The sequence below is a fragment of the Anomaloglossus baeobatrachus genome, unplaced genomic scaffold (assembly GCF_048569485.1).
Source record: "Anomaloglossus baeobatrachus isolate aAnoBae1 unplaced genomic scaffold, aAnoBae1.hap1 Scaffold_115, whole genome shotgun sequence".
Classification (NCBI taxonomy): Eukaryota; Metazoa; Chordata; class Amphibia; order Anura; family Aromobatidae; genus Anomaloglossus; species Anomaloglossus baeobatrachus.
The window spans coordinates 553816-566423 of NW_027441885.1; the positions used below are offsets into that span (position 1 = coordinate 553816).

The 12608-nt window shown below is 49.5% G+C and overlaps 1 pseudogene; it reads right to left on the reverse strand.

Annotated features, from left to right (window-relative positions):
* Positions 1 to 9504: 9504 nt before the first annotated feature.
* LOC142260502 (U2 spliceosomal RNA) lies at positions 9505 to 9711 on the reverse strand (annotated as a pseudogene).
* Between the last annotated feature and the right edge of the window lie 2897 nt (positions 9712 to 12608).

Consider the following 12608-nt stretch of genomic DNA (forward strand, 5'->3'; position numbering starts at 1 on the left):
TGAGTACCTGCATCACCTAAGCCGTCGGGAAATGGGTCAAACTCCACACATAACACCTGAGGAGTGGAGATGGATGTCCGACCTATGTACCATCCTCCAAAACTTTGAGGACTCCACCAAGATGGTGAGTGGTGATGACGCCATTATTAGCGTCACCATACCGCTACTCTGCCTTCTAAAACGGTCTCTGCTCAAAACCAAACATGATGCATTGCAGGCGGAGCGCGATGAGTTGCAGCAAGAAACAGTAGTGGGTGTGGGTGATAACACACAGCCCAGCCTCGTCTCATCACAACGTGCAGTGGAGGACTATGACGAGGAGGAGGATGAAGACATGGAGCAAATCTCCGGCCAAATTGAGGATATGACATGCACACCAGTCATATCCTCGGTTCAGCGTGGCTGGCCAGAGGACAGGGTAGATGAGGAGGAGGAGGAGGAGGAGGAGGAGGACAGCATGTTCAGTCAACGTGTTGGTCAGGCTACTGAAGTCCTGGCTGTTAAGAGTCTGGCGCACATGGCTGACTTTATGGTAAGCTGCCTGTCTCGTGACCCTCGCGTTAAGAACATCTTGGCCGACAATCATTACTGGTTGGTAACACTGTTAGACCCACGCTACAAGGAGAACTTTATGTCTCTTATTCCCGAGGCGGAGAGGTCAACCAAAATGCAGCAGTTCCGGAAGGCCATAGTCACGGAAGTAGGCAAAGCATTCCCCTCACAAAACGCTAGCGGCATAGGTCAGGAATCAGTGGACAACCAAGGCGTACAGCCGAGAGAGGCACAAGTCCAATCCGCCAGAGGTAGGGGAACAGTCTTTAAGATGTGGGACAGTTTTCTCAGCCCCTCACGTACCACAGCCCCTGAGGTGCGGGGTAGTGCCACAAGAAATCCTAAGTTTGCCCAGATGCTCAAGGAGTACCTTGCAGATCGAACAACTGTACTCCGACATTCCTCTGTGCCTTACAATTATTGGGTATCCAAGGTGGACACGTGGCATGAATTGGCTCTCTACGCCTTGGAAGTCCTGGCCTGCCCTGCCGCTAGCGTTTTGTCAGAGCGTGTTTTTAGTGCCGCAGGTGGAATCATTACAGATAAACGCACCCGCCTGTCAACTGAAAATGCTGACAGGCTGACTCTGATCAAGATGAACAAGGGTTGGATTGGGCCAGACTTCACCACACCACCAGCAAATGAGAGCGGAATTTAAAGTTTGTAACGGGAATTTGCCATGTACCTCCAGTCACCCATGGGTACACACTTCTGGACTTTGGATAATCGCTGGACTGCTCCTCCTTCTCCTCATGCGCCACCATGATGACCGTTACAAGAGTTAGGCCTTTGTTTCAGGTATACCCCCAGTGGTAAATTTTTTCGCCCATTCTTTGCAGAATGGACATTACAACGACAGGAGACCCGCTCCTTTGCAATGGGAACAATGTTTTGAGGCCCTCATGCACGTCTCTATGCAGGGACAACGTGGAGCCTCCCAATTTTTGGCTGCCCTGCCAAAGGGCTATACTATAATACACCCACTTCCTGACAATGGACACTTAATGTTTTGAGGCCCTCATGCACGTCTCTATCCAGGGACAACGTGGAGCCTCCCAATTTTTGGCTGCCCTGCCAAAGGGCTATACTACAAAAGACCCACTTCCTGACAATGGACACTTAATGTTTTGAGGCCCTCATGCACGTCTCTATCCAGGGACAACGTGGAGCCTCCCAATTTTTGGCTGCCCTGCCTAAGGGCTATACTATAATACACCCACTTCCTGACAATGGACACTTAATGTTTTGAGGCCCTCATGCACGTCTCTATCCAGGGACAACGTGGAGCCTCCCAATTTTTGGCTGCCCTGCCAAAGGGCTATACTACAAAAGACCCACTTCCTGACAATGGACACTTAATGTTTTGAGGCCCTCATGCACGTCTCTATCCAGGGACAACGTGGAGCCTCCCAATTTTTGGCTGCCCTGCCTAAGGGCTATACTATAATACACCCACTTCCTGACAATGGACACTTAATGTTTTGAGGCCCTCATGCACGTCTCTATCCAGGGACAACGTGGAGCCTCCCAATTTTTGGCTGCCCTGCCAAAGGGCTATACTATAATACACCCACTTCCTGACAATGGACACTTAATGTTTTGAGGCCCTCATGCACGTCTCTATCCAGGGACAACGTGGAGCCTCCCAATTTTTGGCTGCCCTGCCAAAGGGCTATACTACAAAAGACCCACTTCCTTCCAATGGGCACTTCAGGTTTACAGGCCCTCATGCACGTCTCTATCCAGGGACAACGTGGAGCCTCCCAATTTTTGGCTGCCCTGCCTAAGGGCTATACTATAATACACCCACTTCCTGACAATGGACACTTAATGTTTTGAGGCCCTCATGCATGTCTCTATCCAGGGACAACGTGGAGCCTCCCAATTATTGGCTGCCCTGCCAAAGGGCTATACTACAAAAGACCCACTTCCTTCCAATGGGCACTTCAGGTTTACAGGCCCTCATGCACGTCTCTATCCAGGGACAACATGGAGCCTCAAAAGACCCACTTCCTTCCAATGGGCACTTCAGGTTTACAGGCCCTCATGCACGTCTCTATCCAGGGACAACGTGGAGCCTCCCAATTTTTGGCTGCCCTGCCTAAGGGCTATACTATAATACACCCACTTCCTGACACTGGACACTTAATGTTTTGAGGCCCTCATGCACGTCTCTATCCAGGGACAACGTGGAGCCTCCCAATTTTTGGCTGCCCTGCCTAAGGGCTATACTACAATAGACCCACTTCCTTACAATGGGCACTTCAGGTTTACAGGCCATCATGCACGTCTGTATGCAGGGGCATTGGTGAACCTCACAATTTTGGACTGCCCTGGCAAAGGAAAATACTACAAAGACTCAGTTCCTCAAAATGGGCACATTAGACTCAGAGGCCTTTATGTACGTCTCTTCTCAGGGACATCGGAGTGCCACACAATGTTTTACGTAAAATCTTTCATGTATTGATCTCAAAAAGTAACATACATTAGCTCTATCTCACTATTGGGTATGTGCCCTTAACATTTCCGCTATGAAAAATCATTTTGGTGTCATTTTGGAAGGTTTTCTGGTGAGTCCGTAAAAATGGCGTAAAACGCGGACAAAATTATTCACAGCTGTGACTTTTGAGTGATAAATGCTTCAAGGGGTCTTCCCCATGCTGTTGCCATGTCATTTGAGCACTCTTCGGAGACTTTTGTGCCATTTTTAGGGTTTCTACATGCTGCCGGTGGTCATTTCACAAAAATACTCGTGTCTCCCATAGGATAACATTGGGCTCGGTGCTCGGGCCGAGTACACGAGTATCTTGGGAGGCTCGGCCCGAGCTTCGAGCACCCGAGCTTTTTAGTACTCGCTCATCACTACTAATAAACCTAAAAAATAAAAATAAATTGAATAAAAATCATGAATGTTGTGTTATAACAGGAAATTCGGTGTAAGAATGAATATCCGGGATGAGAGTTCAGCGAATGAGTTATAGAAATTGTTACAAAAAGGAGTGTGTACGGTTTATGCGTAAATTTTCAGAATGCGTACATGAAAATTATATGTATGTGAGAATGTCCCCCATGCTTTGTAAAAAGTTATTTATGAAAATGTAAATAAAATATATAAAAATGCCTAATTATTTATAATTTATGAGAAAGATATATATGTATGGAAGAATGTTATAAGGTGTCCAAGAACCATAAAGAAAAAGGGTGCATATATAATGTTAGAGGTCTAGAGTTCCACCAGGCTATATCACCCCTAAAGAAATAGAAAGAAGACCTTACTACCTGTGTACCCCAAAAAAAGCTATATTTCTTAGCCAGGATTATGGTGGAGATATGCACAAGTGAAATAAGAATATAAAGTAATACAATAAGATTATAAAACCAATATGTGTGCATTCATGCACCACCCGGTACGCTACCCTTGCCAAATTGCTCACTCTAGATCCCCACACGATCCATGAAGCCGTTCCCCCGGTCACACCGCCTGCTGCCGGTTCCCACTCATCCCTGGGGGAGTTAGGCGAGTGGTATCGAGAGCTACATGTCGGCACTGATGATACCCCCATACACCACAAGGAAGGGGTATACCGGGTGGTACAGGAGTATGAGCGGGTTTTTAGCAAGCACCCTCTAGATTTTGGGCAGATTAAAGGGGTTCAACACCACATCCCTACCGGTACACACTCCCCTATTAAAGAGAGATACAGGCCTATTCCCCCTGCGCACTACCAATGCGCCAAAGACATGTTGAGGAACATGAAGGAGGCAGGGGTTATTAGGGACAGCTGTAGTCCCTGGGCCGCTCCGTTGGTGCTGGTTAAGAAGAAGGATGGCACCATGCGGATGTGTGTGGATTACCGGAAGATTAACCAGATAACGCATAAGGATGCTTACCCTCTGCCCCGCATCAAAGAGTCCCTGGCCTCGCTGAGAACCGCTAACTACTTCTCCACCCTTGACCTCACCAGCGGGTACTGGCAGGTGGCCGTGGCACCGGAAGACCGAGAGAAGACTGCCTATGGGACCGTTTTGCTGTACTTGGATGATGTGATTGTGTACTCACAGACGTATGAAGCCCACCTGGAGCACCTAGCCGAGGTGTTCGCGTCCCTTGCCAAGTATGGGATGAAGTTGAAGCCCTCAAAGTGTCATCTGCTGAAACCCAGAGTGCAGTACCTAGGACATGTGGTTGGTGCGGAAGGTGTCGCCCCCAACCCCGAGAAGATCACCGCCATCCAAGACTGGCCGAGACCGACCACAGTGAGGGAAGTGAGGCAGTTTCTGGGCCTGGTGGGATATTACCGTCGCTTCATTAAGGGGTACACAAAGATGGCTGCCCCCATGCAAGACCTCCTCGTAGGACAGACCAAGGGTGGTAGATCCCTAGTAGCCCCATTGGTGTGGGAAGAAAAGCATGAGGAATCCTTCCGCCAGCTGAGAACAGCCCTGACCGGAGAGGAAATCCTAGCGTACCCTGACTACAGCCGCCCATTCATCCTCTACACCGACGCCAGCAATGTGGGCTTGGGGGCTGTTCTATCCCAGGTCCAAGACAGAAGGGAAAAGGTAATAGCTTATGCTAGCCGAAAACTCCGACCGACTGAGAGGAACCCTGAGAACTACATCTCCTTCAAGCTTGAGCTCTTGGCACTGGTGTGGGCTATCACCGAGCGGTTCCGCCATTACCTGGCAGCAGCCAAGTTCACCGCGTACACAGACAATAACCTGCTGACCCATCTAGATACGGCCAAGCTGGGCGCGTTGGAGCAGCGGTGGGTGACCAGGTTAGCCAACTACGATTTCACCATCAAGTACCGGGCCGGCCGTACCAACGTCAATGCCAATGCACTCTCCCGGATGCCCCACCTGTCGGAAGAGGGGCCAGAGGATGATGACCTCGAAGAGATCGAGTTGCCTGCATTTCACCGGCCATTCACTGAGAAGGTGCACGTCTACCAACAACGGGTGAACCTGGATCCGCTGCCCCGACAGGACTGGCAGGAAGCTCAGGACCAGGCACCTGCTGTCCGCCTGGTCAAGACTCTAGTGGAACAGGGTTCTGCTGGGATAGACCCTGCTGCCCCTGCCGAAGCCCAACGTCTGTGGCAAGAACGGACCCGGCTATACCTACACCAGGGGAAGTTGTATCGCGAGCTGATTAATCCAAAGACTCACGAGAAGATCCGCCAGCTGGTGATTCCCCAGGCTAACGTGCCCACCGTCCTGCAAGCATACCATGATGGTGCAGTGCACTTCGGGTGGAAGAAGCTAGAGATGTTGTTAAGAGAGCGGTTCTATTGGAGTGGAATGCGGGAATCTGTGGAGGCCTGGTGCCGAGAATGTGGCCCTTGCGCATTGAGAAGGAAGGACGAGGCCAGCCAGAAGGCACCCCTACACCCGATCATTACACACCAACCGCTGGAGCTGGTTGCCCTTGACCATGTAAAGCTCACCCCCAGCCGAAGTGGGTACACCTACGCTCTGACCATCGTAGACCACTACTCGAGGTTCCTGGTGGTTGTCCCAGTTAAGGACTTAACCGGCCGCACCGCTGCTAAGGCTTTCCAGGCTTATTTCTGTTGACCGCATTGGTACCCGGAGAGGGTGCTTACCGACCAGGGTCCGGCCTTTGAAGCAGAGGTATTCCAGGAATTCTGCCAGTTGTACGGCTGCAAGAAAATCCGGACCACGCCTTACCACGCCCAAACCAATGGCATTTGTGAAAAGATGAACCACTTGGTCCTGGGCCTCCTCAAGACGTTACCACTGGAAGAGCGGAACCTGTGGCTGGAGAAGCTACCTGACCTGGTCGATATGTACAACAACATCCCTTCCAGCTCTACGAAATGCACTCCAGCATACCTGATGAGAGCTCGTCCCGGCCGGCTACCAGTGGATCTGGAAATGGGCTTGGAAGCTTCAGAAGCACTCCTGTCGACAGCTGAATGGGACACTCGGCGGAGGACACAGTACCGACAGGTCCAGGAGTATGTTGAAAAGAACTTGTGCCGGAGTCGGGGACAACAGGAGCAGTGCTTCAACAAGAAGGCGCCTGCCGGTTCCTTCCAACCTGGGGATGTAGTGCTGAAGCGGAAAAGAAGGGCCCACAAGCTGGATGATCAATGGGAAAAAACCCCGTATGTAGTCCAGCCCACAGGATGGGAGAATGGGAAGGCCTACCAGATCAGCCGTGACCAGGGGGGGACTTTGGCCACGGTTTCCCGAGACCACCTGAAGAAGTGCCCACCAGCATTGAGAGTAGCGGATGAGGCTCCAGTTCCCAGTCCAGTGGAGAAGGAAAAAGAGGTAATCCACACCATGATGGGTGATTTTCCAGCAGACTGGCCTACACAGAACGGTGCGGTGATCCTTCCAGTGATACTGTTCCCACAACCCGTGGATGAAGAAATGATGGAAACGGTTAACCGCGAGCCAGTGCCCAGGGATGTACCTGTACCCAGCTCCCCTACGCCTCCGCCTGCCCCACATGATAGCAGGGAGGAGGAACTGACTGTTCCCTCTGCCCCACTGCCTGTCACCACTGACACCGGACCCCGAAGGTCCACTCGCCCCAACCTAGGTAGACCCCCACTTAGGTACAGGGAAACTACTCTTTAAAAGGGGGGGGCTTTATGTGTTGAGTGTACCAGTTTGAAAGTTTTAAATGATAAGTAAAGATGATCAACCAAAGAAGTTTACCTGATTGAACCGTGATTAAACCGGCCGTTGCCGGCAACTGTTGTCCCCGTAGGGACTGTGCAACCATTGCGTAAGGAACTGCTTACGGACAAGCCCGAGAACTTGCAGGGCAACCACAAACTTAGTGCAATGTAAATAAAAATGTTTGTTGGCTTGACACCGTTACCGCCTCCGGAGAGGCTGATTTGGGAGGATGGGCCTGGAGGAAAGGGATGGCCTAGGCCCGCCACTACCGTAACCGGTGGCGATCCTCCGGGGGTTCAGGGGTCCCCTTGGACGTGGGCCCCCTGAAAGAGACAGAACCCGCTCGGGCAACTTGGTGCTGGACTGGGGTCAAGGGGTGCTACCCGCTTCTTAGGGGCAGCATCAGGGCCAGGTTGTTTGGGTGGGAGAAGAGCGGAAGCTGTACCGTTGTAAAATGTTTATGATGCTTTTACATGTTTTACCGTTTTATTCTTTTTCAGTTGTGAAAATAAAACCGGTGATGGACGGGCAGCCCGCGGACGGTCTGCATTTTACTATAGGGGAATGTGGCGCCCTGGACAAGCCAGGTCGTCACAGGTACTACACCAACACACTCTACACTCCGGCTAGGCACACCGAAGCTAAACACAAATCCTAGTTGCCTTCCTCCAGGGGCTGATGTCCACACCAGGGGGTGGGCCAGGCGGTTGATCCCACCCACCGAGGAGTTCACAGTCCTGGAGGCGGGAAAAGGAGTCAGATTAGAGATCAGTTTTGGAGTTAGAGAAGTGAAGAGGAGAGGAGACTGACCGTGTCCGGGTGTGTGGCCCGGGCACTCAGCAAGGTTGGCAGACGGTGGTGACCTTCTGCAGGAGAGGCTGATTGGAGTGAACCGTACGGACCGGGGATGGGCGGTGGCCCGCCGGTACCAGATCGGGGAGTGAAGAGAAGCCAGCACCATCCGGCAGGGCCTACGGACCCCGACCAGGCTAGGAGTCGCCGTAAAACCGGTCAAATCCGTTAGCGACAGGAACCTCCAGGGTTTCCCAGCAGTCAAGACCCGATTGAAGGCAACAGCTCACACCGTAGAGGGAAGCACAGTCACCGCCAAGGCTACAGTTCCCAGGGCCAGAGCCTGCGGGCAAAAGGGGCTCCCTCAGCATCCATCCAAGCTGGGGAGCGGGTTACCGGTGGGAAGCCCGCTAGATTTTGGGGGAATAAAAGGGGTCCAACACCACATCCCCACAGGTGCACACCCACCCATCAAAGAGAGCTATAAGCCAATACCACCTTCACATTGCCAGTGTACCAAGGACATGTTGAGCAACATGAAGGCGGCTGGGGTTATCCGTGACAGTTATAGCCTTTGGGCAGCTCTGTTGATCCTGTTAAAAAAGAAGGACGGCACCACTCCCCGTATTGAGGAATCGCTAGCTGCATTGAGAACTGCAAATTATTTTTCTACCCTTGATCTCACTAGTCACTATTGGCAAGTGTCCGTTGCTGAGGCAGACCGGGAGAAGACCGCCTTCGCCACCCCTATGGGTCTCTGCGAGTTCAAAAGCATGCCCTTCGAGCTGTGCAATGCGCCAGGAACCTTCCAGAGGCTGATGGAATGCTGCTTGGGACAAGATTTTAGGGTGTATAAAAAGGGAGATTAGATCCCGTGATCCCAACGTATTGTTACACCTCTATAAATCACTTGTAAGGCTACATCTGGAATATGGGAACCAGTTTTGGGCTCCACATTTTAATAAGGACATTCAGAAGTTAGAGTCAGTTCAAAGGTGGGCAACTAGACTACTACAAGGAATGGAAGGCCTCCCATATGATGACAAGTTGAAAAAGTTATTAAGTGATTATTGGCTGCAATGGGGCTTTCTGGCTGGTGCCAGCCTCTCTTCTTAGCACACAGGAACCACAATCCCTACACCATGCTTCAATGGATTCTCTCATCCCAGCCCAGTAAAACTACATATTTTACACAGTCATAAGCAGCCAAAAGGGATCTATTCTATTCAATTGCAAATGATCTAGATAAGACTGAGAATAAGATACTGCACGGGACATAGCAGAGTTGGTCAAGTTGAGTGGAGATGAGTTTGCTATTTGGCACAGCTTTTTGCATCAATAAAGCAAGTAAAAGGTGTGAAAGATAAAAAAAAGGGTGAAAGTGTGAAAAGTGAATTGGCCAAATTGAGGTGCATATAAAGTTTTTGCTTTCTTTCAATTCACTAATGGGGCTCATTTGAATCAGGTGAATTGAGTTCTGCTTTTGGAAACTGGGTTAAGAAGGGGTGCACCGGTCCTGGAGGTGCTGCAATACCAGGTCAATGCGTGCAGTGGACAGAGCAAGATTTTTTCCATCTCCTTGTTCTAAAAATCCATTTAATATATGGTCCCCAGAGAGGGGACGTATCAGATATTAAACTGATAAGAACAGATTTAATTTTTTTTTTTTTCTGTTTATCAGTAGGACTTCAAAATAACAAAGGTGATCGCCTCCCGTTGCCTGGGAACCGTCCAGGCACAAGAGGGCTATGTGTCACCAGAAGGCGCACACACTTCCTCAAGGCCGGCAGACGTGCAATCCCAGGCACCTTCCAGTACCGACCAAGGTAGCGTCCTCCGAAACTACACTTGATCTTAGCCAAAAGGCCGAGAAGCTATAACCCGAATTGGTTACGGCCTTGAGTGGCACCCTGGCCTATACCGGACACATCTTAGGGAGAGGGAGACAAACCCACGCCTACAGAAGACATTTTGTCACCCAAGCCAACCCTTGAAAAGGCTGTTTTGCAGAGCAAAAACAAGAAGAATGGTGCTTTTTGCAGCCGCCGCCCACTGCAATGAATCTGAATAACTCCTCCTTTTGGACACAAGCACCTCCCCTCCCCCTTGCAGTCTTTCCAATTCATGATACAAAAAGACGGACGGACAGGACAGGACAGGACAGGCTGCCTGACTTTCCGTCACTGCCACCCTTTGCCATCCTTGCCCGTAGAAAGCCCTTTCATCATCCCCAAACCCTAATCTTTTCCCTTCTCTTCCCAGATGCGTCTCACTCCCTTTCATTAGGAAGTGAGCGCAGCCTTTTCTCCATTCTGCACATGCGCGACGTTAAACACAAATGCGCAGGCGTGCGTTCCATTACCCTCACTGCATTCCACTCCCATACAGGAAGTGGGCGCAGCTATTACTACGGTCGCACATAAAAGAACCCACGGCCACCACTGCACATAGCTGACTCCACCACAGGACACCCACTTCTACACCAACGCAGGTAAGACAGGATCGGCACCTCTATGCTCCCGTTACAATCAGGCTCAGTCACCATGTGATAACGCTCTCAACTCTTTAGTTGCAGGCTCCCCTTGCTTCACCTCCACTGGCTGTGCTGCCATTTCCTCTCCCACCTGGAAGGTATACTTTATTCCACTATTTTCCTGTTTCTCTCTTCCCCCTTTTCCCATAACCTACTTTTATCTGCATTTGTGGGGTATCTATATGCTATTTACATCATAGTTTTATTCATTAATATGGAAGGGAAGAGTGCCCATGAGAGTGTTGAACTGCGGAGAGCAAGAGATTAAGCTGCTCCGATTTGCCACCATTGATAAGCTGTTCTCAGTAGATACACATGCTATCCAAACAGCAGCATCCACCATTGCTTCAGCCCACCCATTCAGTGACAGCTCACCAAGTCAGCCAGAGGAGTGGTGTAAGGAATTACACGTAGGCACTGACTCCACACCTTCACATCACAAGAAGGGGGTCTACAGGCTAGTGCAAGAATACGAGCAAGTCTTCAGCAAACATCCGCTAGACTTTTGAAGAATAAAAGGGGTCAAACACTACATCCCCACAAGTGCACACCCACCCATCAAAGAGAGATATAAGCCAAAACTACCTGCACATTACCAGTGTACCAAGGACATGTTGAGCAACATGAAGGAGGCTGGGGTTATCCGTGACAGTTGTAGCCTCTGGGCAGCTCCGTTGGTCCTGTTAAAGAAGAAGGACAGCACCACTCCCCTGTATTGAGGAATAGCTAGCTGCATTGAGAACTGCAAATTATTTTTCTACCCTTGATCTCACTAGTCGCTATTGGCAAGTGTCCGTTGCTGAGGCAGACCGGGAGAAGACCGCCTTTGCCACCCCGATGGGTCTCTGCGAGTTCAAAAGCATGCCCTTCGAGCTGTGCAATTTGCCAGGAACCTTCCAGAGGCTGATGGAATGCTGCTTGGGACACCGAAACTTTGAAACGGTACTGCTATACCTTTATGATGTTATTGTTTATTCTAAAGCAAACAAGATTTTAGGGTGTATAAAAAGGGAGATTAGATCCGGTGATCCCAACGTATTGTTACCCCTCTATAAATCACTTGTAAGGCCACATCTGGAATATGGGGTAAAGTCCTGAGCAGGTTGATAACCATTGGTTTGAGCATGGTAGGGTGTAGTGCGCATCTTCCTGCATCGGTAAAAGCTGCAGAAGTCCTTGAAGATTTCCGCTTCAAAGGCTGTGCCTTGATCTGTGAGGACTCTCTCTGAGTAGCCATGAGGTCTGCATAAGTGTGCTTGGAAGACCTTCGCTGCAGTATGGGCCATTAGATCTTTGACTTGTACCACAACCATAAATCTCGAGTAGTTGTCTACCATCGTAAGTGCATACGTGAGCTCGCCTCGATATTCTGCAACAAAACTCCCTTTTTCGATTTCAGTTTCAGCAAACACTCCTCTTCCTGTAGAAAATATTTATCATTACCTAAGACAGTCATTCTAATGCATGACAATATTAAGGCAATTTAGTTAAAACTTGTTTTAACTCACCTTTAAGGGGATTGATGTATTTCATGGTCAATCCAGGTTTGTCAGTGATGGCACTGACATAATGTATGGCGTCTTTTTCGGGCGTTATCCTTTGCCTTTTCATTGTGAAAATCCAGTTGCCTATATCAAAGCAAATTCTACTACTTGTAAAGTATGCAGAAAATGAAATGTAGAACATATAACATCAACTGCTTAGGAACGCATCATAGGTTAGTACTTAAAAGGATATTGTCATGTTCTAGTCATAATGCAAGCTGGACATTTTTCATGTTACCCTGTAATCGCCGGCCTGTTCTAATGCTCACAAGCCAAGATATAGGCTCAGCTGCTAAGGCTTCCCTCTGCCTTCTGAATGAAACTTGAATATGTCTGGGTCACTGTGTATATAGCAGGTGCTCAGAAAAAATAAGAGTCAATTCAATAGAAATAGCTCTGGCACACTATAGTGATCAATAACGTAAGAAAAGAACTCTTGGAATGCTGAAAATTCTTTATTTGTGCAAAAGGATAATTCATCCAACGTTTCGACCTTGTTTTTAGGTCTTTATCAAGGATAAAGTTAT